Raw genomic sequence first — 22,620 nt, forward strand, 5'->3', positions numbered from 1 at the left:
CTATAGCAGGTGGCAACAGTGAGAGACTTGTTTTTAGAGAGGTGGATTTTTAAAAGTAGAAGTTCAAATTGTTTGGGTACACACCTGGACAGAACTCTGCAGGCTCTCTCTGCAGTAGATTGCAACACAGCCCCCTTTGGCCGTTCTATCTTGTCTGAAAATGTTGTAGTTAGCAATGGAGATTTCAGAATTTTCCTAAGCCAGGATTCAGACACGGCTAGAACATCCGGGTTGGCAGAGTGTGCTAAAGCAGTGAATAAAACAAGCTTAGGGAGGAGGCTTCTAATGTTAACATGCATGAAACCAAGGCTATTACGGTTACAGAAGTCATCAAAAGAGAGCGCCTCGGGAATAGGAGGAGTGGAGCTAGGCACTGCAGGGCCTGGATTCACCTCTATATCACCAGAGGAACAGAGGAGGAGTAGGATAAGGGTACGGCTAAAAGCTATGAGAATTGGTCATTTAGAACGTCCGGAACAGAGAGTAAAAGGAGGTTTCTGGGGGCGATAAAATAACTTCAAGGTATAATGTACAGACAAAGGTATGGTAGGATGTGAATACAGTGGAGGTAAACCTAGGTATTGAGTGATGAGAGAGATATTGTCTCTAGAAACATCATTGAAACCTGATGATGTCGTCGCATGTGTGGGTGGTGGAACTGAAAGGTTGGATAAGGTATAATTGTTAGGGCTAGAGGCTCTACAGTGAAATAAACCAATAAACACTATCCAGAACAGCAATGGACAAGGCATATATATTGACATTAAGGAGAGGCATGCTTTGCCGAGTGATCATAAGGGTCCAGTTAGTAGTGAGGTTGGTTGGGGTAACGGTGATTCAGACAGCTAGCCGGGCCATCGGTAGCAAGCTAGCGTAGGACGGTGTTCTGTTTTTAGCCACTTCGTGCGTATCCGTTAGTAGATTAGTGGGGTTCCGTGTGGTAGAGGGGATCAATCCAATTGGCAAAATAGATATAGTAATAGTGACCCAAGCAAAATTGTCCGAGAGACCTATTCAGATAGCAGCCGATAAGACAGCTAACTCCCTCGTGCAGATAATGTCGGTAGTACAGTCGTGAAGGCCCGGTGGTAAAACGGGTCCGGATAGGTGATTGTAGCCCAGGAGTGGTTGATGGAACTCTTCAGCTGACTAGCTCCGTAATAATTTAAGTTTGCTCCGGGACCGACGTAAGCCAATAGTCACACGGATAGCAGCTAGCTAGCTGCGAGATCCAGGTGTAAATGTTCAGAGCTTTCGGTTGAAATCCAGGGATATGGAGAGAAAAATAGGTCCGGTATATTCTGGTCTGAGTCACGTTGTACAAAACTGGTGATAGCTTTTCGAGTTAAAGGATAGATGATGACCATCAACCGTTTTTTGACTATATACTAACGTTAGCCAGTGAACTGGCTAGCTCCTGGCTAGCTTCTATTGTGGATTTCAGATTTGAGGTAAATAATACTTTTTATTTAAAAAAAATAATAAAAAAAATTGGTGAGGCAGGTTGCAGGAGAGTGTTTTGAATTTGAGTTTTTGGAGAAAAAAATATATATATAAAAGATATGTTATGCGAAGAGATATATATATACATACACACGGGACATGACAAATCGAGGACGTCTGACTGCTATGCCATCTTGGACATAAGACCTTAAGACCTGTACCATCGGGCAGTATAGAATAGACCTTTCTACTCCAGACAGTAAACCCTTACAACAAACAGAGTAAGGAAAGGCCAGAGAGACTAGTAAACGAGGTCTGAGGTTCAATAGCAGATTAAGTGGCTGATAAGTTTGAATCAAACCATAAAAGGTGATAAGGCATGGGTGGAGTGATCAGATTTGTTTCATGTGTATTAGTGGTTTGGTATTAGTGGGTTCCAGTGTTATAGTGGTTGCAGTGGTTTGGGCGGCAGAAAGCCTTGTGGTTAGAGTGTTGGGTCAGTAACCAAAAGGTTGCTAGATCGAATCCCCGAACTGACAAGGTAAAAATCTGTCCTTCAGCCCCTGAACAAGGCAGTTAAACCCACTGTTCCTATGCCGTCATTGTAAATAAGAATTTGTTCTTAACTGACTTGCCTAGTTAAATAAAGGTTAAATAAAATAAAATTAAAGAACCATAATCTCATTACAGAGACAAGTCAAAACAATTAGTGGGACACATGGTGTGGTGTTACAGTCAACCAGGAAGTCAACAAACATTTCGCTTGGCCTAGAAGTAAAAATGTGTATGAAAGAGAGAATGTGCTAAAGTGCGAGAATGTGCAAACCTGTGTGTGTGTGCACGCGCGTGCAGGAGATCTCAGGTGTGTGAGTTGGTCTCACTAAGTATCTTAGACCCCCTGGATTTGTGTTTCAGACTATTTTGTGCCTAATAGAAATGAATAGTAAATAATGTAGTGCCGTTTTGTAGTCACTATTATTGTAAATAAGAATAGAATATGTTTCTAAGCAGTTTGTAAATGTGGATGCTACCATGATTACGGTAGTCCTGAATGAATCGTGAATAATGATGAGTGAGAACGTTAGACACACAAATATCATTCACACAAATGGGTCACTTCAAGCATAAATGTATCATACTTTGACTAAAACTATGACTTAAATCATTGTGCAACACGGGTAAGCTCTGGCCGTCATCTTTCAGCTTGAAAAAGTGGATTTCTACTGGTGTGGGCGTTTAAGCAGCTTACAGGAGAAAATGTGCCACACTTCACTTTATGGCTTTAGGTAAAGGCTTTAAACTCAGTCACCCCACACCCAAATATGGATTGCAAGGCCATCTGAAATAGGGATGGGCATATTCAAATATCTGAACGGAAGTTAGTATTTGATTACTTGTGAGTATTCATTTTTTTTTAAGTGTCTATTTTAACAATGAAGAGGCTTTTTCTAAATACAATAAACATATCCATGTGACATTGTTGTACAAATACAGCATGTAGCCTGCAAATTGCCTAGGTAGTTAGCTAGTTTCTCTAGGCTACTCCAGTCAAGACAGGCACTGTTATATGGGATGATAAATAACATTATGGCTGCTACAAGTTAGCTAGTCTTGGCTGTAGCCGAGTTGGCCCTCTTCCTCACGTCCGCTCCACTCCCAGCTCCTACACACCAACCCCACCCATTGCTCCAGCAATAGAGCACAGGGTCTCTACCTCGCGCAGCAGTGCTCAGGTTAAAAACTGTGCAATAAAATAAACTGGATATCCAAAAACATTTCATGATACTATTTGAATAGTGACATTATGATAACACCGATCCATCCCTAGTCTGAGTCAAAGAGAGGGGAGCAGGGGGAGTCAGGGAGAAAGAAAGAACGTGGGGGGAGGATGTGAGAGAAACAGGCAGATAGTGCGCAGTCGGCAGAAAGCCTCAATCTTAACTCTTGGACAAGCCCACAATGCACTACATACGCCCTTTTCATCTTTCTCAACTGGGCTATTTCAGAGCTAAATTACAGTGACACAGCAGGGAGGGACAGGCACACACATGCACACACTTAATAACAGGTTAGAGGGTAGACCATCCCTAACAGTGTGGCCAACACACCACTGACATCACGCCTCTAAGGATGAGGTTTGAGAGGAAGACGATGGGTGGAGAGGCAGCTACACAGCCAGAGGGTGGAGAGAGAGAAAAGGGACAGAGAGAGGCTGTTGAGAAACAGTGAAGGGGGAAAAAGGGCTAGGGAGTATGACAGAGGGAGGAAAGAAGAGTGCCAAAATCCCACAAGAGAACCCTGAGGTTCTGCCTCCTCCCCCTCTTCCGGTCTCTGTGCTCCCTCCCTGGTTGGCCCGTAACATGTTTCACTCAAACCGTTACAGCACATGGTTCGACGTTACAGAAAAACAGGCGTGTGGAAAACCAACTTGCCCTTGCAGCCTTTTTCGACATGTGACACACTTGTTCCTTCCTCTCATGGCTGTTCATATGCCAAGACAACTCCCACTCAAACTGGTGATTAACGCACACAGGCCAGACTTAACTGCATATACTGTAGGTCTACACCATGAACTCATGGCAAAAGGGGACTCTGAGTGGCACACGAAACAGGGAATATATCAATCTCCAAGGTTTGTCAACTCTTCTGGGCATCTACTATGGTAACAGTCAGACTCACGAGATATTCACAAACTACATATTTCTGACTGACAGACACACACGGACATGGCTTAGTGCTGAGAGAGGAACCTTGGGCTGTTGGGGCGCTACTTCAGATATGCAAACACAGACCTGCTAAAAAAAACCAGATAGGTTATGCGAGGTCAGAGACCTTCACCTCTGACCCGGGGTGCTAGTCACATAGGTAGGGACTCTTCCCACATATGCTGAGCACTTTTCCTTCACTCTGCGGTCCAACTCATCCCAAACCATCTCAATGTTTTATGAAGTGAAAAAAAATATCCCAGAAATGTTTCATACAGAAAAAAAGCTTATTTCTCTAAAATGTTGTGCACAAACGTGTTTACATCCCTGCTAGTGAGCATTTCGCCATTGCCAAAACAGTACATCCTTCTGACAAGTGTGGCATAGCAAGAAGCTGATTAAACAGTGTGATCATTACACAGGTGCACCTTGTGCTGGGGACAAAAGGCCAGTCTAAAATGTGCAGTTTTGTCAACACAGTTGTCTCATGTTCAGGGAGAAAACAGATAGCTCAAAAATGAAGAACAAATAATTACAACTTATTTTTAAGCACAAGCTCTTCTTTAACTTCTTATGGCTACAGGGGCAGTATTGAGAAGCTTGGACGAAAGGTGCACAGAGTCAACGGCCTGCTCCTCAGTCCCAGTTGCTAATATATGCATATTATTATTAGTATCGGATAGAAAACACTCAAGTTTCTAAAACTGTTTGAATGATGTCCGTGAGTATAACAGAAGTCATATGGCAGGCAAACACCTGAGAAGAAATCCAAACAGGAAGTGGAAAATCTGAGGTTGGTCGATTTTCAATCCAGCCCCTATTGAATACACAGTGGGATATGGATAAAGTTGCACTTCCTAGGGCTTCCACTAGATGTCAACCGTCTTTAGAAACTTGAATGAGGCTTCTACTGTCTTGTGGAACCAGATGGGAGCTGTTTGAGTCAGTGGTCTGGCAGAGAGCCAGGTCCTGGTCACACGCATTACACATGATAGCGACCTGCGTTCCAAGGCTTCTCTACAGACATAGGAATTCTCCGGTTGAAACTTTCTTGAAGATTTATGATGACATCCTAAAGATTGCTTCTATACTTAGTTTGACAAGTTTCTTCGACCTGTAATATAACTTTTTAAAGTTTTCGTCCGACATTCGGATGGACCTGCACGAGCGTTTAGATGTGTACTAAACGCGCTAACAAAAGTAGCTACTTGGACATAAATAATGGACATTATCGAACAAATCAAGCATTAATTGTGGAACTAGGATTCCTGGGAGTGCATTCTGATGAAGATCAAAGGTAAGGGAATATTTCATGTGATTTCTGATTTTTTGACTTCAACATGGCGGATAATTGGATTTATTTTCTGAGCGCCGTCGCAGATTATTGCTTGGTTTGCTTTTTCCGTAAAGTTTTTTTTTTTAAATGTTACACAGCGGTTGCATTAAGGAGAGGTATATCTATATTTCCATGTCTAACGTTTGTATTTATCGACATTTATAATGAGTATTTCTGTAAAATGATGTGGCTCTCTGCAATATCACCGGATGTTTTTGGAACTAGAGAACATAACGCGCCAATGTATACAGAGATTTTTGTATATAAATATTAACCTTATCAAACAAAACATACATGTATTGTGTAACATGAAGTCCTATGAGTGTCATCTGATGAAGATCAAAGGTTAGGGATTCATTTTATCTCCATTTGTGCTTTTTGTGACTCCTCTCTTTGGCTGGAAAAATGGCTGGGTTTTTCTGTGAGTTGGTGGTCACCTAACAATTGTTTGTGGTGCTTTCGCTGTAAAGCCTATTTGAAATCGGACACTGGTGGGATTAACAACAAGATTACCTTTAAAACGGTATAAGATACATGTATGTTTGAGAAATATTAATTATGAGATTTCTGTTTTGAATTTGGCGCCCTGCACTTTCACTGGCTGATGCCATATTATCCCGTTAACGGGATTGCAGCCCAAAGAAGTTAATGACACCACATTCATCTCAATAAAAAAAACCTCAGTCTTCCATTGTGTAAAGACACTCACTATCAAAAATAATTTAAAAAAAATAGAATATTTAAATTGTAGTACACTTGCCTAAATTATTCAATGTACCAAGTAACAAATATTATTTACATATAAATAAATAAATATTATCCAAAATGTGACCAATGGACAATATTCAGAAAGCATTTGAAAACCCACAAAGTAGGCTATTTGATTGACAACAATTCTTACTTGTGTAATAACTATTCAGCGACTATTTAAAAAAATGTAAAATGTATAAAATGATAACCTCAATTAAATTTAGTACAGACTAGGTCTGACAAAATGTAGAAAGAGTAACCTACTTTGACAACAATTGAGTAAATTGGATTTGGTGTTAAACACCAATCTGAAGAAAGTAAAAAAAATTGACTGCTACCACTTTTAATAACAACTCCTAAACCCCTGCAACTGTAAACTTTAGTGGTACAAGAGTGAATGGTGGGACTCCATGGAAATGTAGGCTCCCTCTCGGCTGTGCTTTCCCTCTGCTTCCTCTCCATGTTCCCTCGCTCCATTTATATCCCTCCTATCATCTCTAAACTCCTCTTCCTCCCTGCTGCTGAGCCCCCACTCTCCACATCAATTCCCTCACTTTTACTGACCTTGAGGAACAGACTAACAGAGGGAGAGAGAGAGCAACAAATAGGATACAATTGTGGTCAGGAACATCATCCCTCTCACTCTCTCTCTTTATGTCAACCATACACACTCTTCCTAATAGTTACTTATTTTCCCTAAATAAATTGTGTTTGTTACACGCCTCCAATTCCACCCACACAGTATCATCATGATGCTATAGAGCACTTTCAATCAAAATAACTTTATGAAGCCCTTAGTAAACAGATTTTTCCCAGTTCATGTTGTGCATATGTATTCCAGACTGATGGATAATCAGGCAGGATAGAGCACACAAAAAGACATTCACAAATAGATGGATCATATTCTAACCAAATACGGTAGAGGTCGGCCGATTATGATTTTTCAACGCCGATACCGATTATTCGATGAACAAAAAAAAGCCAATACAGATAAATCATTATTTATTTTTATTTTTGTAATAATGACAATTACAACAATACTGAATGAACAATTAACACTATTTTAACTTAATATACAGACATAAAATCTATTTGTTCTCAAATAAATAATGAAACATGCTCAATTTGTTTTAAATAATGCAAAAACAGTGTTGGAGAAGAATATAAGTGAAATATGTGTCATGTAAAAAAGCTAACATTTAAGTTCCTTGCTTAGAACTTATGAAAGCTGGTGGTTCAATATTCCCAGTTTTAAGTTTAAGAAGTTATTTTTGTAGTTATTATAGGTATTATGACGCGTCGACTATTTCTCTCTATACCATTTGTATTTCATATACCTTTGACTACTGGATGTTCTAATAGGCACTTTAGTATTGCCAGCCTAATCTCAGGAGTTGAAAGGCTTGAAGTCATAAACAGCGCATTGCAAAGAGCTGCAGGCGAATGCAGTAAAGTTTGAATGAATGCTTACGAGCCTGCTGCTGCCTACGACCGCTCAGTCAGACTGCTCTATCAAATCATAGACTAAATTATAATAAACACAGAAATATGAGCCTTTGGTCATTAATATGGTCAAATCCGGAAACTGTCATTTCGAATACAAAAAGTTTATTCTTTCAGTGAAATACATAACCGTTCTGTACTTTATGGAATGGGTGGCAACCCTAAATCTAAATAATCCCATTACATAACCTTCAATGTTATGTCATAACGATGTACATTTCAAATTAGTTTGCGATGAGCCAGGCAGCCCAAACTGCTGCATATACCCTGACTCTGCATGCAATGAATGCAAGAGAAGTGACAATTTCCCTAGCTAATATTGCCTGCTAACATGAATTTAACTAAATGTGCAGGTTTAAAAATATACTTCTGTGTATTGATTTTAAGAAAGGAATTCGTGCAGTGATGGTGCTTTTTTTCCGCAAATGTGCTTTTATTAAATCATCCCCAATTTGGTGAAGTAGACTGAGTCAATTATAAATTAACATTGATTATATGCAACGCAGGACAAGCTAGTTAACCTAGTAATATCATCAGTGATTATGAAGATTGTTTTTTCTAAGATAAGTTTAATGCTAGCTAGCAACTTACCGTGGCTCCTTGCTGCACTCGCGTAACAGTTGGTCAGCCGGCCACACAGTTTCCTCATGGAATGCAATGTAATCGGCGTCCGAAAATGCAGATTGTTATGAAAACTTAAAAATCGTCCATGCCAATTAAAATCGGTCAACCTTTAATATACAGTACACACTTCAAGCACCAAGGTCAGGATACTTTTCACAGATGGTAAGAAGTCAAACAAAGTATGTACCAACGGTTTAAAGATTCAACACAACTATTGTTTATTTATTTAGGTTGTTGAAAGTAAAATATTACAAAGACGACACTGTGCAATTTAGCCAAACAGGTTAAAAACAATAATTCATCAATTTTGATGGGGATAGTGAGCTGGTTGTCTTTATAGGGAGGGAGTGAGTCGATCAAGTGACAGCATCACGAGCGAAGCACAATGTGGCCCCCCGACTCTTGTTTTCTTGCCTGACAGACTAACTACAATGTTGCCAATGTTAGCTGATAAGTTATGAAACTGGGACAGTTTCCAAATTAATTGCATCGGTGGGAACAGGTTAGCTGGCTATGTAAACTAATATCACTGCAACTCAATAACATATGAGCTCCACTGAGCGGGCATCTACCTGAACACGACAGCTAAGCTGTCAGATAATAGGAAAACAAAACAATGTACAGTGCACTCAAAGTATTCAGACCCCTTCCCAACATTGTTTTTCACGTTACAGCCTTATTTTAAAATTGATTTTATTTTTCTCATCAACCTACACACAATATCCCATAATGACAAAGTGAAAACATGTTTAGAAATGTTTTCAAATGTATTAAAATAAAAAACAGAAATACCTTATATACATAAGTATTCAGACCGTTTGCTATGATACTCAATTGAGCTCAGGTGCATCCTGTCTTCATTGATCATCCTTCAGATGTTTTACAACTTGATTGGAGTCCACCTGTGGTAAACTCAATTGATTGGACATGATTTGGAAACGCACACACCTGTCTATATAAGGTCCCACAGTTGACAGTGCATGTCTGAGCAAAAACCAAGACATGAGGTCGAAGGAATTGTCCGTAGAGCTCCGAGACAGGATTGTGTCGAGGCACAGATCTGGGGAACACGACAGTCCGTGTGGAGTTTGCCAAACGGCATCTAAAGGACTCTCAGACCATGAAAAACAAGATTCTCTAGTCTGATGAAAACAAGATTGAACTCTTTGGCCTGAATGCCAAACGAAACCTGGCACCATCCCTACTGTGAAGCATGGTGGTGGCAGCATCATACTGTGGGGATGTTTTTCAGCGACAGGGAGACTAGTCAGGATCGAGGCAAAGATGAACAGAGGACAGTACAGAGATCCTTGCTGAAAACCTGCTCTAGAGCACTCAGGACCTTAGACTGGGGCGAAGGGTCACCTTCCAACAGGACAACGACCCTAAGCACACAGCCAACACAACGCAGGATGGCTTTGGGACAAGTTTCTGAATATCCTGGTGTGGCCCAGCCACAGCCTGGACTTGAACCCGATCTAACATCTCTGGAGAGACCTGAAAATAGCTGTGCAGCGACACTCCCCATCCAACCTGACAGAGCTTGAGAGGATCTGCAGAGAAGAATGGGAGAAACTCCCCAAATACAGGTGTGCCAAACTTGTAGCATCATCCCCAAGAAGACACAAGGCTGTAATTGCTGCCAAAGAAGCTTCAACAATGTACTGAGTAAAGGGTCTGAATTCTTATTGTAAATGTGATATTTCAGTTTAATTTGAATAGATTTTCAAAAATGTCTAAAACACACTAAACATGGTATACACACAGTAGTGTGTAGATTGATGTGGAAAAACATCTATTTAAATCAATTTTAGAATAAAGCTAACAAAATGTGGAAAAACTCAAGGGGTTTGAATACTTTCCGAATGCACTATTTAGTGCTCAATATGTTTGGAACATCAAATAGCCAAAAAAATAAAAAATAAAATAATCACATTATTGAATCGCAATACATACAGATGAAGTCAGAAGTTTACATGCACTTAGGTCTTAAACTCGTTTATCAACCACTCCACAAATTTCTTGTTAACAAACTATAGTTTTGGCAAGTTAGTTAGGACATCTACTTTGTGAATGACAAGTCATTTTTCCAACAATTGTTGAGACAGATTTTTTAACTTATAATTCTTTAAAAATGTAGACCTCCACAAGTCTGGTTCATCATTGGGAGCAATTTCCAAATGCCTGAAGGTACCACGTTCATCTGTACAAACAATAGTATGCAAGTATAAACACCATGGGACCATGCCTCCGTCATACCGCTCAGGAAGGAGACGCGTTCTGTCTCCTAGAGATGAACGTACTTTGGTGCGAAAAGCGCAAATCAATCCTAGAACAACAGCAAAGGACCTTGTGAAGATGCTGGAGGAAACAGGTACAAAAGTATCTATATCCACAGTAAAACAAGTCCTATATCGACTTAATCTGAAAGGCCGCTGAGCAAGGAAAAAGCCACTGCTCCAAAACCGCCATAAAAAAGCCAGACTACGGTTTGCCACTCCACATGGGAACAAAGATAGTACTTTTTGGAGAAATGCCCTCTGGTCTGATGAAACAAAAATAGGACTGTTTGGTCATAATGAGCATCATTATGTTTGGAGGAAAAAGGGGAGGCTTGCAAGCCGAAGAACACCATCTCAACCGTGAAGCATGTGGGCGGCAGCATCATGTTGTGGGGTTGCTTTGCTGCAGGAGGCAATGGTGCACTTCACAAAATAGAAGGCATCACGAGGGAGGAAAATTGTGTGGATATATTGAAGCAACATCAAGACATCAGTCAGGAAGTTAAAGCTTGGTCGCAAATGGGTTTTCCAAATGGACAATGACCCCAAGCATACTGCCAAAGTTTGTCAAAATGGCTTAAGGGCAACAAAGTCAAGGTATTGGAGAGGCCATCACAAAGCCCTGACCTCAATTCCATATAAAATGTGTGGTCAGAACTGAAAAAGCGTGTGTGAGCAAAGAGGCCAACAAACCTGACTCAGTTACACCAGCTCTGTCAGGAGGAATGAGCCAAAATTCACCCAACTTATTGTGGGAAGCTTGTGGAAGGCTACCCGAAACGTTTGACCCAAGTTAAACAATTTAAAAAGGCAATGCTACCAAATACCAATTGAGTGTATGTAAACTTCTGACCCACTGGGAATGTGATGAAAGAAATAAAAGCTGAAATAAATCATTCTCTCTACTATTATTCGGACATTTCACATTCTTAAAATAAAGTGGTGATCCTAACTGACCTAAAACAGGGAATATTCACTAGGATTAAATGTCAGGAATTGTGAAAAACTGAGTTTAAATGCATTTGTCTAAACTTCCGACTTCAACTGTATATAGTTTCATATCGCAATATTATTTTGGTCGATATTATAGCAATACTTTGACTCCAAATATTGATTTGTAAAAAATACTAGGTTGGATGTACCTGCGGGGCTTGGCTAGAAGGGATATAACTTGTCAAATTAACCTTAAATTGAATTTTGGGAAATTCTGGCTAACCCTATTCTGTGCGTTGCCATTCCTCCAAAATCATGTCGTTATCACACCTCCCTTGGAGGTCTGGAGAATTGTGTACTGCCAGAAGTGTGCTCTATACACAAAATTAACATACATCAACATCTTTTGATGGTGTTTTAAGCTACGATTTCCTGGCCATTCACACGCACTGTTGCGCCTACAACACTAGTTAGTACTATTGGAGCTGACCCCAAGAAAGGCATTTTATTGATGAGTTGCGAGGAGTCACTGATTTACACTGGGTTCCCACCCCTATTTAGCTATCTTTCTACCATTAATTTCGCCAGGCTTCCCATTTTAGGGAAGCCTGTTTCATTACGAGACTAACCCTTTTCCTAATCTTAATTTACATTTTCCCAACCTGCTACATTAATTATCCTAATCTGCTATGTAAGTTCTGCTAACCTGCTACAAAAAAGTCAAATCTGACAGAAGCTGAATCCCATCTAGTCAAAAGCGTACCTGCTCCAGTACTACAGTATTTTCATGCTGCAGCTTGTTCTCCATCTTTTTAGTGAGCCAGCATGTTCTCACTTTTATTTCCATGACTGATCAAAACTAAATTCTTATGCTCTCTCGTCTAGTGCGTAATATGTTTGGAACATCAAATCGCAAAAGATGAATACAATCGCAATACATATAGAATTGGGAGAATCACAATACATATCGTATCAGGAGGTCCCTGGCAATTCCCAGCCCCGACACACACACCTCCCGTCTCCTCGCCTCAAAACACAGCCTGTCTCTCCACACTTTCACTCTCTACCCTACTGCTTGTGATGCCTCGCGGAAAGGCTAGGCAAGGAAAATCAAAGCGCTGAATACAACAGTTGTCGACGTTACAGTTAAGCCCTTCCCAATGATAAGGATTATATACGGAACAAAAATATATAAAACAACAATTTCACTGACTTACAGTTCATGCAAGGAAATCAGTACATTTATTAGGCCCTAATCTATTTCATATGGACTGGGCAGGGACTCAGCCAATCAGAATGAGTTTTCCCCAACAAAAGGGCTTAATTACAGAGAGAAATACTACTCCGTTTCATCAGCTGTCCGGGTGGCTGGTCTCAGACGATCCCGCAGGTGAAGAAGCCAGATGGAGGTCCTGGGCTGGCATGGTTACACATGGTCTGCGGTTGTGAGGCCGGTTGGACATACTGCTAAATTCTCTAAAATGACATTGTAGACGGCTTATGGTAGAGAAAGCAGCATTAAATTGTCTGGCAACATCTCTGGTGGATATTCCTGCAGTCAGCATGCCAACCGCACGCTCCCTCAACATGTGGCATTGTGTTGTGTGACAAAACTGCACATTTTAGAGTGTCCTTTTATTGCTCCCAGCACAAGGTGCACATGTGTAATGACTAATGATCATGATTTTTCATTAGCTTATTGATATGCCAAACCTGCCAGGTGGCTGGATTATCTTAGCAAAGGAGAAATGCTCACTAACAGGGATGTAAACACATTTCTGGGTTCTTTTATTTCAGCTCATGAAACATGGGATCAAAACGTTACATTACTAACACACGATATAGTTGGTGAACATATCGGAATCGGCCGATGTCTCGTTTAACACCCGATGTGCAAAACCGATGTCAAAGCTGACGCGCATACCCATATTACAAAGATACCGGATGTAATTAAGCCACGTAAAATGTTGCGCTATATGTGAAACACAGCATTCCTAAACTAGCCCACAATGTCTGCTGTATGGATTGAGCAGTCAACAAGTAAAGCAGTCATTTGAAAAAGTAACAAAATTTCAGCGAGACAACTCAAAGGCAAAATCCATTAAAGCCAAGATAATGGAATTCATTACCCTTGACAATCAACCGTTCTCGGTCGTGGGTGATATTGGTGTTCGCTGACTGGTTGAGCACCGGTTAACACTACCAAGTGCGCTATTTTTCTGATGTTGACCTACCGGAGTTAGACAGTAATAGCGTCACTGCTATTAGCTTCACGACATACATACTATGGAACGCCGTTTGGGTCTTTGCGTGTCAAAAATGACACAGTAGCACTGTCAAAGCTGTACAAAACAGTCTGCAAACACGACGTGAAAGATGTGTTTAAAATACCACGTTGGTAATAAAGCAGAATTTGTTCGACCGCAACTTCTGGGGTAGCTAGCTTTAGCTTGGTACCTAGCTAGAACCAATACAACCAGCCTGAAAACAATGGCCAGTAGAAACTGCTGTCATTTCTGTTATTTTTCACAATGATTTAGGAATCCTAGTATTAGCTAGATTGCCACTTGTTCGCCTATTGAAACTGAACTTCAGGTCATGAAAATAAATCGCTAGCCAGCTACTTAACCCTTTTACCAAAAGCTAACGTTATATGTGGGATATGTGTTGCGAAGCTAGCCACATTAAGGATTAGGCACATAGTGGAATTTGCTGTTTGCCTTCACAATAAAAGTATGTAATTGACAGTGAAGCAAATGACTACAAATAATTATTCTATTTAGTCATTTGCTTCACTGTCAATTACATACCTTTATTCTGAAGGCTAACCGCAAAGTCCCCTATTGTGGCTAGCTTCACATAGATGGGTCCGACCACCATTAATAAATTAAGAACAGTCTTATAAATTAGGGTTATTTTAGATGACACCTAGCTAAATAAAGGTTACACACACACACACACCACACTGACCAAAACATTATTTTGTTGGCATTTACGTATATCCCAATTACCAGTAAAACATAATCAAAACCTATTTCACTTACTTGCTGTGCTGTTTCGTTGTTCAGTCGTTTCATTCTCAACCAGGATTTCTATGGAACGCCGCTAGCTAGCTAACTATATAGCTACTGAAACAGATGTAATTTTGCTATGTTTTGGGGAAGAACATTGTTTGCATCCATGATCTAGCTAGCTTTTTTTATGACCAACACTATAGGAGCATGAGACAACTTTACCAGCATCATAGCATACGTATCGATACATCGTTGTGACATATGAAATACGAGTGATAGTGTAATCAATGTGTAATAACTACGTAAAAAATGTATGAATGTGATAAATTGTGATGTGTAGTCATTCAGGTCCATATTGGTCAAATAGTGTTATTTGACACGTCAAATAAATGTTAAATAATACCCTTTTTGACACGCAAAGACCCAAACGGCGTTCCATAGAAATCCTGGTTGAGAATGAAACGACTGAACAACAAAACAGCAAGTAAGTGAAATAGGTTTTGATTATGTTTTACTGGTAATTGGCATATACTTAAATGCCAACAAAATAATGTTTTGGTCAGTGTGGTGTGTGTGTAACCTTTATTTAACTAGTAAAGTCAGTTAAGAATAAATTCCCCGGCCAAACCCGGTCGACGCTGGGCCGCCCTATGTGACTCCCAATCACGGCCAGATGTGATACAGCCTGGATTCGAACCAGGGACTGTAGTGATGCCTCTTGCACTTAGATGCAGTGCCTTAACACACACATGGACACAGCGGTCTAACTATTCAACTGTTCTAGAATGCTTAAAAGGCAGCAAAATGTTAAATATCAGTATCGTTTTCTTTGGCAAGGAAAATCATATATCGGTATCGGTCAAAAATGTAATATCGGTGCATCACTACTTTACATGTTGCATTATATTTTTGTTGAGTATAATAAAAAAGAAAAATAGTAACAAGAGAATTAAAATACAAGAATGGAGCTATAAAAATATAAAGTGAATAGGCATCAGGATATATAATAAGAGTCAGAGTAGTAAGAATAAGAGGAGCAGCAGCATATGATGAGTGTAAAAGTGTATGTGTGTGCACGTATGTAGTGTATGTGTGTGGGTTTTGTTTCAGTGTAATTGAGCATGTATATAGTGCAGAGGTCTAGGACTCATTTTGCATGGGGACCGCACTTGGTCTTCAAGGTCCGGAGGGAAGCAATGAAAATGGGTTACATTTGCTTGTTGTCAAAATGTACAAAAGAATTGTCCTCTAGCTATCATTTTTGGAATTTGAGACACTCACTGTCATTTTAAAAGTATATTGAGCTTGTTCCACACCCAAAACAAACTTTTTAATTTATTTACTCAAACCACCCGCAGGTCGTATGTTTGACACCCCTGATATAGTGTAATGTTCTAACCCATGCTCACACTTAAAATAGCCTAGCCATTTTCTTACTGTGTCTTTTAGCCATTAACATGCAGAATGAAGTTAGGCAGTAATCCGCTGTGGGCAACATGGCATGAACATTTCCTAATATAAAATCTACCCCTCTTTCATACACAGTTTAATTGGGCCAGATTAGCTACAGCTGAACTGAGGCTCTGCTGTCGTTTCCACATCTTCTCTTGTTCAGAATCTAATCCGATTTAACAGTTGTGTTGAAATGACCATGAGACTAAGTAGGATGAAGTTGTCAGTTTCCCTAGATCAGGGATGTCAAACTAATTTTGACACAGGGGCCGCATTCAGTCTTCAATGAGGTCCAGAGGGCCGCATTTCCTCACCATCAAACTGTGCAACAAATAAAATAGTACTTAATCCATCGTTTTTGAATTGCAGATGCTCCCTGAAAAAGTATATTTCACTCAAAAAAAAACACCCAGGGGCCAGATTGGACCCCCTCGTGGTCAGTTTTGTGATTAACCTCATAATGAATTGTGGGAAGATAAACTGATCCTAGATCTGTGCCAAAGGATAACTTCTAACCTGAGCATGCCATCCATGAAGGCTAACCAACATCGGTGCCAAGAGACTGTAGTCCATCTATGTGACAGACACTGTAGCAAACAGCACCACCTACTGGTTATCTGGTAATGTTCACATTCTATAATAATATGCTTCCAATCAGACCAGTTACATAATGCCTGAATGCATGGAGAAGTCACAACATGCCATCCTTTATATGATGAAAGGGAAAAAAAGTGGTTCACACGCCCCATTCCCTAACCTCATCTCCACTACTGCAGCAAAACAAGTCAAACCGTCCAGGACTTATTTAACAAACAGCCTACAATAGAGCACCAAACCAGAGACTGACTGTGATCCAAACAAACACTATCCTCATGTGTGAGCTCACGCACTTTTGTGCAAACACAGACATGGCACGTTTCGGAACAGATTTCCCTATACAGTGTCTTGGGCAAATATTTTATGGAATACATTGTCTGATGTGTAGCTAGTAGCTACGCACGCACGCATATACACGGTTGGAGCTACATAATCACTCTGCATGACATGTAATTTCCACGAGTAGTCTCTTATTCTCTTTACAGCCTGTGACTCAACCAGCCCATCATCCGGAAACCACAGACTGTGTGTGTGTGTCTGCTCTCTGTCTCCACACCCTCCCAGCCTACACTGGTGTCTTGTCCAACTATACCTTGCTTGGGGGACCAGGAGTATTATATATTTTTTATTTTATTTAACGAGGCAAGTCAGTTAAGAACAAATTCTTATTTACAATGACGGCCTACCAAAAGGCAAAAGGCCTCCTGCGGGGACGGAGGCTGGGATTAAAAATACATATAAATTAAATAAAAATATAGGACAAAACACATCATGACAAGAGAGACAACACAACATAAAGAGAGACCTAGGTACAAACATTGGGCACAGACAACAGCAAAGGTAAAGACAACAAAACATTACACAAAGCAGCCACACCTGTCAGTAAGAGTGTCTATGATTGAGTCTTTGAATGAAGAGATGGAGATAAAACTGTCCAGTTTGAGTGTTTGTTGCAGCTCATTCCAGTCGCTAGCTGCAGCGAACTGAAAAGAAGAGCGACCCAGGGATGTGTGCGCTTTGCGGACCTTAGAATGTGACTGGCAGAACAGGTGTTGTATGTGGAGGATGAGGGCAGCAGTAGATATCTCAGATAGGGGGGAGTGAGGCCTAAGTTCAAGAGGGGGGCAGAATTGTGTCTCCATTTATGGGAGTACAACATAACATATGAACTGTCTAAGCAGTTCCCACAATAACTGTCCGAACAGCTAGAGACTTAGCCGACATGCCCTGACCATCTTCCCTCACATCAACATGAAATTGAATAAAAGCTGCATAAGTTCTCAGCTATGCAGGTCTAACAGAGAGGGGTAGGGTCAATTTGTTCTGCACATGACTCCTGCCTCTGGAATGCCATGCCAGTGATGACGCGAGGAGTGGTACTGTAGGGAACATTGAGAATAAAATGGAATGTCCCTGTACTCTAGCGGTATGTATTTTACAAACACAGCCCCCTCTGGTGCAGTAACGACAGGGAGGGCTTTTAAAAACAGTGGTCTGTCAAAATAAGTCCGCCCCACATTGAGCTATTACATTTTCTAACAGTAAGAGGGGAAGGATGTTACACAGACTTAGTTATTCCTGAAGCAAGATTTGTAACAATCAACAGGCTCTCCATTACCCAGCGTGTAGAAATTCTGCTCCGATGCCAAATCAAGATCGCTATCCTGACACTTGTCTGTAATTTTTTTTAAGGATAACTCATAAATGATCTAAAAATATAAGTTCATATATTCATTCATTGGCACGGTCTAAAGACGACGAGACACACCCTGGTCTCTTTCAACAAACAGAAATAACTAAATTACATACGTACTAGCTCAGGTGCATCCTGTTTCCGTTGGTCATCCTTGAGATGTTTCTACAACTTCATTGGAGTCCACCTGTGGCAAAAAATTGATTGGACTTGATTTGGAAAGGCACACACCTTTCTACATAAAGGTCCCACAGTTGACTGTGCATATCAGAGCAAAAAACAAGCCATGAGGTTAAAGGAATTGTCAGTCGAGCTCCGACGAGACAGGATTGTGTCGAGGCACAAATCTGGGGAAGGGTACCAAAACATTTCTGCAGCATTGAAGGTACCAAACTGGAAGAAGTTTGGAACCACCAAGACTCTTCCTAGAGCTGGCTGTCTGGCCAAACTGCGCAATTGGGGGAGAAGGACCTTGGTCAGGGAGGTGACTAAGAACCCGGTGGTCACTCTGACAAACCTCCAGATTTCCTTTATTGAGATGGGAGAAACTTCTAGAAGGACAACCATCTTGGCAGCACTCCACCAATCAGGCTTTTATGGTAGAGTGGCCAGACTCAAGTCACTCCTCAGTAAAAGGCACGACAGTCTGCGTGGAGTTTGCAAAAAGGCACGTAAAGGACTGACTGAGAAACCAGATTCTCTGGAGGAATCCTGGGACCATCCCTACGGTGAAGCATGTCGGTGGCAGCATCATGCTTTGGGGATGTTTTTCAGCTGCAGGGATTGAGAGACTAGTCAGGATCGAGGCAAAGATGAATGGAGTAAAGTACAGAGATATCCTTGATCCTGGACTTCCTGACAGGCTACCCCTAGGTTAAGGGTAGGCAACAACACATCTCCCACACTAATCCTCAAAACTGGGGCACCTCAGGGGTGTGTACTTAGTCTCCTCCTGTACTCCCAGTTCACCCACAACTGCGTGGACACAACAGTGGCAGGCCTGATCACTGACAACGATGAGATCAGAGAACTGGCAGTGTGGTGCCAGGACAACAACCTTTCCCTCAAACTGAGCAAGACAAAGGAGCTGATTGTAGGCCACCATGATCATCAACAGGGCTGTAGTGGAGCAGTCAAGATTTTCAAGTTCCTTGGTGTCCACATCACCAAAGTAGTATCATGGTCCAAACACACCAAGAGTCGTGAAGAAGGCACGACAAACCCTTTTCCCCCTCAGAACACTGAAAAGCTTTGGCATGGGTCCCCAGATGCTCAAAAAGTTCTAAAGCTGCACCGTCGAGAGCATCCTGACCTGTTGCATTACCGCCTGGAATGGAAACTGCTGGGCATCTGACCATAAGGCGCCACAGAGGGTAGTGCATACAGCCCAGTACATCACTGATGTCAAGCCTCCTGCCATCCAGGACCAATATAATAGGCAATTTCAGAGTTCAACCCATTCAATTGTCAGAGACTCCAGTCACCCAAGTCATAGACTGCTTTCTCTGCTACCGCACAGCAAGCGGTACCAGAGCGCCACATCTAGGACCAAAAGGCTTCTTAAGAGCTTCTACCCCCAAGCCATAAAACTGCTGAACAATTAATCAAATGGCCACCGGACTACTTACGTTGACATTGTTTATTTTACTTTAGTTTATTTGGTCAATATTTTCTTAACTCTTCTTGAACTGCACTTTTGGTTAAGGGCTTGTAAGTAAGTATTTCACAGTAAGGTCTACACTTGCTGTATTCGGCACGTGTAACAAATAAAGTTTGATTTGATTTACTCCAGAGCGCTCAAGACCCCAGACTCTGCAAAGCTGTTATAAAGGCAAAGGGTGGCTACTTTGAAGAATCTCAAATATATTTTTGGTTACTACATGTTCCATGTGCCATTTCAGTTTGTCTTCACTATTATTCTACAATGCAGAAAATAGTAAAATCAAGAAAAACCCTTGAATGAGTAGGTGTCCCCCAACTTTGACTGGTTACTGTACATAAATGTGACTTAAGTTTTTTTATAAATTAGGGGAAAAAAATTCTATAAACCTGATTTTTTTGTCATTGTGGGGTATTGTGTATAGATCGATAAGGGAAAAATACTACTGAATCAATTATAGAATTAGTCTGTAACAAAATGTGGAAAATGTCAAGGGGTCTGAATACTTTCTGAAGACACTGTGTGTAATGTAATGTGTGGTATATATTTTATACGAGTGGGCGCGCGCGCACACACACACACACTAACATCGTGCACTGTCCCACAGCTCAGCACTGAAATGAAAACGCTGGGAACATTTTAGTTTGACAGAAGATGGAGGCTTTTTGACAAGCGTGGAAACGGCTGGAATGGTGTGAACCACGGCTGTTTTCAGTGAATAGGATGTGCTCCGAGGCAATTTGATAATGTGGCTTTGGGCTGTAGTCTAGGGCGCCTTGCCAAGTAGCCTAATATTGATAGTCAATATCACTAATTAAACAGCACGACCACATCAGTGTGCAACTTGCGGTTTGAAAAAAAATGTTAATACAAACTAACATTATTTTGACAAGGCAACTACAACTTATTGTGTAAACAAAAACGTGTGTGCAAATTTGACAAACAATTTACTATAAATTGCGAAATGGAAAGCAAACAATGTGCTCGAGGAAAGGAAAATAGTGCAAAGTTTGTAACTCTTACCTCTCGGTCCAACACGCGAAACCTCGCCTTGTTATTTTATCCGTAAATTTCCCGAATAGACCAAATAAATCAACCTCACATCAAGAGTATCAATCAAAAAGCGGTTGGACTGTGTTGTGGAGTCCAAAACCCCGAAGTAGCCTATCCAGAGTTCAGTGGAGCAAATATTTCCGTTAAGTTTTTTTTTTCCCGGCTACGGCCGAAAGTCAAGTCTCCTCGCGATTTGGAGTGGAATTCACCAGCTGACAGCGCTTCAGAGACCGTGACGTAGGTCAGACATTGTCGCGTTCAAACCAACTCGGAAATCTCAGACTTCTGACTTTAGTGCGTTCAAGACAACTATGTACTCGGGAAAAGACAAGCTCAGAATGGGATAAATAGTTTTGAACGGTCATCTACGTCGGGAACTTGGACATGTTTCGAAAGAGCTTCAACTTTCCCAATGACCGAGGTCATGATTTGACCAAGGTTATTTTCGAGTTCCGGGACGGTTATCTTCTGCTCTGTTCCACCAACCCAGTAAATGTGGATGCGGAGTTAAACTGGAGTAACGCCTTGCTAACGTTCAAAAGCGGAAGTCGTGTCACAGGCTCTCGTTCCATTTAAATGATATTTGTCAACAGAATATATTTTCCCTCAACTTGTTCCCTTGACTTTCTCAGTGGTCCAAAAAAACTACAGCACAATGAATGCATTTTTTTTTACTGATCTGTGCTGTGGTTTACTCACTGTAATGTCCTGTTTAGCAGACCAGTCAAAAGCTCAAAACGTAAGGAAAACAGTTGTCACTATGCTCTGAAACGTCTTAATTACCAACCAGTGGTCTTAATGCAAATCATGAGAGCTTTAAAGATGGATATCAAATAATCACTTTGTCGCCTTTAGTTTACCACAGCTCTGGTCTATAGCGGCTGGCACACTGGCAGTAGGACAATCTCTTTCTCTCTCTTTACCCAATCTTCACTAAGCCAATATTTTTTATTATTTACAAGCTACTTACATATAATGCATACCTATAACAATATTAGGCAAATCATCATCTATAAAACATTTCTCTTCTTCGTTGTCAAAAATCAATCTGAATCTAACAAGGGAGCTTACGTATCCAGTTGTATTCAGCTGTTGGTTCCAAATATATTATTTTAAACAATATATATATATATATATATATATATATATATATATACAGTTGAAGTCGGAAGTTTACATACGCTTAGGTTGTAGTCATTAAAACTTGTTTTTCAACCACCCAAAATTTCTTGTTAACAAACTATAGTTTTGGCAAGTCAGTTAGGACATCTACTTTGTGCATGACACAAGTGATTTTTCCAACAATTGTTTACAGACAGATTATTTCACTTATAATTCACTGTATCACAATTCCAGTGGGTCAGAAGTTCACATACACTAAGTTGACTGTGCCTTTATACAGCTTGGAAAATTCCAGAAAATTATGTCATGGCTTTAGAAGCTTCTGATAGGCTAATTGACATAATTTCAGTCAATTGGAGGTGTACCTGTGGATGTATTTCAAGGCCGACCTTCAAACTCAGTGTCTCTTTGATTGACATCATGGGAAAATCAAAAGAAATCAGCAAAGACGTC

The 22,620-nt window shown here is 40.7% G+C and overlaps 1 protein-coding gene across 2 annotated transcripts in view; it reads right to left on the minus strand.

The window, feature by feature from the left end:
• The window catches only part of LOC135538866 (kinesin-like protein KIFC3), a 76,715-nt gene extending 55,197 nt beyond the window's left edge, over window positions 1-21,518 (minus strand). Inside the window, exons 1-2 of one of the 2 annotated variants that reach the window (XM_064964752.1) lie at window positions 21,016-21,518; window positions 18,453-18,519 (exon numbers count right to left, since the gene is read on the minus strand). The gene's annotated coding sequence lies outside the window, so the exon portion shown is untranslated. The remainder of the gene's footprint in view (window positions 1-18,452; window positions 18,520-21,015) is intronic. The other variant, XM_064964750.1, reaches the window with a different exon arrangement.
• Between the last annotated feature and the right edge of the window lie 1,102 nt (window positions 21,519-22,620).

The sequence above is a fragment of the Oncorhynchus masou genome, unplaced genomic scaffold, assembly GCF_036934945.1.
Source record: "Oncorhynchus masou masou isolate Uvic2021 unplaced genomic scaffold, UVic_Omas_1.1 unplaced_scaffold_14___fragment_4___debris, whole genome shotgun sequence".
NCBI lineage: Eukaryota > Metazoa > Chordata > Actinopteri > Salmoniformes > Salmonidae > Oncorhynchus > Oncorhynchus masou.